Below are 5,972 nucleotides of genomic sequence, written 5' to 3'. Positions count from 1 at the left end.
ATGATCTTCATGATATAGAGTCTCCTATGTTGTCACTTTCATATACTAAGTGGGAATTTTTCATTATAGAACTTGGCTTGTAAATTCCAATGATGGGCTTCCTCAAAATGCCCTAGGTCTTGATGGCAAGCAAGTTGGATGCATACCCACTTAGTTTCTTTTGTTGAGCTTTCATATATTTATAGCTCTAGTGCATCCGTCGCATGGCAATCCCTACTCACTCACATTGATATCTATTGATGGGCATCTCCATAGCCCGTTAATACGCCTAGTTGATGTGAGACTATCTTCCCTCTTTTTGTCCTCGCAACCACCACCATTTACCACCATAGTGCTATGTCCATGGCTTGCACTCATGTATGGCGTAAGAGTTGAAAAAAGCTGAAGCGCGTTAAAAAAGTATGAAACAATTGCTCGAATCGTCATCAGGGTTGTTCATGATGGGAGTATTTTGTGTAATGAAAATGAAGCATGGCCTAACTATATGATTTTGTAGGGATAAGCTTTCTTTGGCTATGCTATTTTGATAGGACATGATTATTTGTTAGTATGCTTTGAAGCATTATTATTTTTATATTCTATAAGCTTTTATCTTGAATCATTTGGATCTGAACATTCATGCCACAATAAATAAAATTACATTGAGAATTATGCTAGGTAGCATTCCACATCAAAAATTCTGTTTTTATCATTTACCAACTCGAGGACGAGCAAGAATTAAGCTTGGGGATGCTTGATACGTCTCCAACGTATCTATATTTTTTTATTGTTCCATGCTATTATATTACCCGTTTTGGATGTTTATGGGCTTTACTTTACACATTTATATCATTTTTGGGACTAACCTACTAACCGGAGGCCCAACCCATATTGTTGTTTTATTGCCTGTTTCAGTATTTCGAAGAAAAGGAATATCAAACGGAGTCCAAACAGAATGAAACCTTTGGGAGCGTGATTTTTAGGAAGAATATGATCCAGGAGACTTGGAGTTCACGACAGAAGATCCCTGAGGAGGCCACGAGATAGGGGGGCACGCCCTACCCTCTCGTGGGCCCCTTGAGGCTCCCCCGATCGACTTCTTTCACCTATATAAGCCTACGTACCCTAAAAACATCGAATATCAAGATAGGTCGGGAGTTCCGCCACCGCAAGCCTCTGTAGCCACCAAAAACCTCTCGGGAGCCTGTTCCAGCACCCTGCCGGAGGGGGAACCCATCACCGGTGGCCATCTTCATCATCCCGGCGCTATCCATGACGAGGAGGGAGTAGTTCACCCTCGGGGCTGAGGGTATGTACCAGTAGCTATGTGTTTGATCTCTCTCTCTCTCTCTCTCTCTCTCTCTCTCTCTCTCTCTCTCTCTCGTGTTCTCTCTATGGCACGATCTTGATGTATCACGAGCTTTGCTATTATAGTTGGATCTTATGATGTTTCTCCCCCTCTACTCTCTTGTGATGAATTGAGTTTTCCCTTTGAAGTTATCTTGTCGGGTTGAGTCTTTAAGGATTTGAGAACACTTGATGTATGTCTTGCCGTGTTTATCTGTGGTGACAATGGGATATCACGTGCCACTTGATGTATGTTTTGGTGATCAACTTGCAGGTTCCGCCCATGAACCTATGCATAGGGGTTGGCACACGTTTTCGTCTTGACTCTCCGGTAGAAACTTTGGGGCACTCTTTGAAGTACTTTTGTGTTGGTTGAATAGATGAATCTGAGATTGTGTGATGCATATCGTATAATCATGCCCACGGATACTTGAGGTGACAATGGAGTATCTAGGTGACATTAGGGTTTTGGTTGATTTGTGTCTTAAGGTGTTATTCTAGTATGAACTCTATGATGGATTGAGCGAAAAGAATAGCTTTATGTTATTTTACTACAAACTCTTGAATAGATAGAATAGAAAGGATAACTTTGAGGTGGTTTCGTACCCTGCCATAATCTCTTCGTTTGTTCTCCGCTATTAGTGGCTTTGGAGTGACTCTTTGTTGCATGTTGAGGGATTGTTATATGATCTATCTATGTTATTATTGTTGAGAGAACTTGCACTAGTGAAAGTATGAACCTTAGGCCTTGTTTCCTATCATTGCAATACCGTTTACACTCACTTTTATCATTAGTTACCTTGTTGTTTTTATAATTTCAGATTACAAATACCTTTATCTACTATCCATATTGCACTTGTATCACCATATCTTCGCCAAACTAGTGCACCTATACAATTTACCATTGTATTGGGTGTGTTGGGGACACAAGAGACTCTTTGTTATTTGGTTGCAGGGTTGTTTGAGAGAGACTATCTTCATCCTACGCCTCCTACAGATTGATAAACCTTAGGTCATCCACTTGAGGGAAATTTGCTACTGTCCTACAAACCTGTGCACTTGCAGGCCCAACAACGTCTACAAGAAGAAGGTTATATAGTAGACATCACTGACGTATTAATTCCTTTTCTGTTAATATTAATAATTTCAGAATATTGTTTAAACCTTTAGAAATTCATAGAAAATAAACCGTAACTCGGATGAAAATGTTTTCTATATGAAAGTTGCTCAGAAAAATCCAACAAATCCGGATACGCGGTCCATTTACCTGGTAGATGCCTCTAACTATCTGAACATTGAACATTCCCCCTCCGGTCATCTGTCTGACATAGGTCCGGAACCGGGAATACCTTCCTGGTTGAATTCCCCCTTCACCTTTATCGTGTAGCCATACGTTAGGTCACACCTGGCACAGCATATTGCCATGTTACGCTTTGTGATGCTATGTTTGCTTTATATTTACTGTTTCTTCCCCCTCTTCCCTCCGGTAGACCTTGAGATCGATGTTGCCCCTATGATCGACTACGTCGACGACGACCCCTCCCTGCCAAACCAACCAGGAAAGCCCCCCCTTTGATCATCCCGATATCGCCCATTCCATTCTCTCATGCTTGCATTAGATTTTGCTATTGTTATTGTTTGCTCCTATTCTGATGCATAGCCTGCTTTTGTAACCTGCTTATTGTTACCTTACCTGCTTATCCTAAACTACTTAGTATAGGTTGGTTAGTGATCCATTAGTGATCCCCACCTTGTCCTTGTTGCCCCTGTTTCATCATCGAAGACCCGATCAACGGGATCGAAGACCAGGCCCCGGCACCGCACATCACTTTCCCTTAGTTGCTCGACACTGCTGGGTCACTATCGAGTGCCGAGGGTGAGACCTCCACAACACTTCTGATGTTAACCCTATAGTGTAGCTATTCGGTTGTGGTCATCGAGGGTGATTCGGCCTTAACCACTTCCGGTACGACTCTGTCGTGCAACCCCTCTAGTGTGAACCTTGGGGTGATTCCTCTTACGTTCACCTTGATGATTACATCAAGTGGAATCCACCGGGGGTGATTCCTTCGGTTTTCCCCTCGATGTTTGGACACACGGATACTTGGACTTTACCACTGTTATTTGGAAAGGCGGGTCAACCCAGAGGGGTACCCGCGAGTGATGTGGAGACGACCTGGAGGGTGCCCGCAAGATAATTACGAGGCGTGGTCGGGCATTCCTAGCCCTTGCCACAAGTCCTCAAGATGGGGCAACGGGGTCACATCTTTCGTGAGTCTCTGCTTGTTACCACGCGTTCCTAATCCACTACGATTTGGATATTTGATCCGAGGGGCCTCTGGCCTGATAGCACTAACCATCACGCGGGTATAGTATGGGCGTTCTGCGTCATATACATCAGCCGAAGCTTAATAGACGTCAGTGATTGTGCGGCGCGCGCCAGGTTGGACTGCGTAAGCACTTGCCTTTTTGAAGGAGGTAGCTAGGTCTGCTCACCGGCCGCATACGCAATGTGCAGGAGTTCCCGGAGCGATGGCCCATGACCCCTGGGGGCATAGTTTTAGTCCGGCATGCTGACCTCTCTATTAAGCCTAGGTCGGGTTGCGGCATATTTTTTGGCCGAGGCCGGGCATGACCCAGGAAAGTGTGTCCGGCCGGAGTTAATCAAGCGTGGTGGGTAAGTTGGTGCACCCCTGCAGGGAAGAAAACATCTATCGATAGCCTGTCCTACGGTAACTGACACTTGGAGTTGTATCTCGATCGATACAACTAGAACTGGATACTTGTGATGAGAATTGGATGGTGATGAGAATTGGATTGTGATGGCAAATGGATAGTATGGCTCTGGGATTGCTTTCTTGCAGGGAGTCGAGAAAGGATCTCTGGCCGAGGTTGATAACACTACTACTACTTTACTTTTTGCTACTCTACTCTCTCATGTTTGCTGCAAGATGGTGGTTTCCAGAAGATGCTAGTCTTCGATAGGACTAGGCCTTCTCTCTATTCTGGCATTTTTGCAGCCCATTCCACATATACAGCCTTCCTTTGATAATGTTGCATATGTAGTGTAGATCCTTGCTTGCTAGTACTTTGGATGAGTACTCACGGTTGCTTTGCTCCCCCTTTTCCCCCTTTCTTTTTCTTTCCAGTTGATGCAACCAGATGTCGGAGCCCAGGAGCCAGATGCCACCGTCGGTGCCTACTACTACGTGGAGACCGCTGACGACCAGGAGTAATTAGGAGGCTCCCAGGCAGGAGGCCTTACCTTTTCGATCGTAGTTGTTTTTGTGCTAGCCTTCTTAAAGCAAACTTGTTTAACTTATGTCTGTACTCAGATATTGTTGCTTCCGCTAACTCGTTTGTATTCAACATGATGTATTCGAGCCCTCGAGGCCCCTGGCTTGTAATATAAAGCCTGTATTATTTTAATTTGTGTCTAAAGTTGTGTTGTGATATCTTCCCGTGAGTCTTTGATCTTGATCATACACATTTGCGTGTATGATTAGTGTACGATTTAATCGAGGGCGTCACAGTAGCCATCAAAACCTCTTCAAATAAAATAAACACAAAACCTAATACACTAGAAAAACAAGTTTGGTTTTTGGTTAGTGAATTTACTCATGCAACAACAATTCATCATCTACTACACAAACCTGGCGGAAATAAGAATAAGAGCTCCAGGAGTCCAACAAGCCAAGAAATAAAAGCTCCATGAACAAAAGAAGAAATTAACTGAAGATCAAAGAAAATGAAAGATATATGTATCTCATCGTAGATGCCGACATGATATCTGGCTCCTCTCTGCCACACCCTGATCCGCAATTCGTATACAGAGCGTAAGGCGCCGGTTATAATCTTATTAGTATGCAGCGCACATGTCCCTTCGCTACATGGGCCGGCTCATATTAGTCTCCCCTTGACCAGTTTTGGGAACCTTCTAGAAGGCCCGTCTGGTTCTATCAGGCTAGGTTTTCTCTGGGTCATTTATGAGTTTTTCTTTTTATTTTTTTCTTTCTTATTCCAGACTAGAAGCTATTAGATTCCTCTTGTTTTTTTTTACCTTTCTTGTGTTTTTGTTGTGGTTATCTACCTGGTTTTGTTCAGTTTTTTTATTTTTAGTTTTTCAGCTCCCCTTCTTTTTTATCGATACATTTTTTATTTTCAAATTTATGAACTTTTCTCAAAATCATTAAAAAATCAAATTCATGAACCTTTTCAAATCCATGAACTTTAAAAAAATCATAAACTTTTTTTAAATTTATAATTTGTGTCAAGTCAATGATTTTTTTTCAAAAGGCTATGGTCAATGGCTGACCGGTCAAATGTCAAATCGACCTAGGGAATACTGAGCGAACCGATAAGTTCGCGCTGTTAAGATACGACCTAGCTGGTGTACCGTGTGACCACTAATTCATATTTGAGGGCTTAAAGCGCCAATTAGGAGGTCCCGCCCTCATCATTGGTTGGCTTATTTTTCTCTTCGTAGGAGGGATAAGGGTGAGGATATGTATCGCTTTAAGCGATACGTATCACAAGCGTCGCTCACGTGGAACGCTGGAGCAAGTGGCCCAGGTAGAAGTCCATCACGTAGAGAGCGACATAAGCCCAGTCCCCGTGGCAAGGGAGTGAGCGTAGCCCCCCCCCCC

This window comes from Triticum dicoccoides, chromosome 5B, assembly GCF_002162155.2.
Source record: "Triticum dicoccoides isolate Atlit2015 ecotype Zavitan chromosome 5B, WEW_v2.0, whole genome shotgun sequence".
Lineage (NCBI taxonomy): Eukaryota > Viridiplantae > Streptophyta > Magnoliopsida > Poales > Poaceae > Triticum > Triticum dicoccoides.
Note: the sequence above shows the minus strand (reverse complement) of the source record.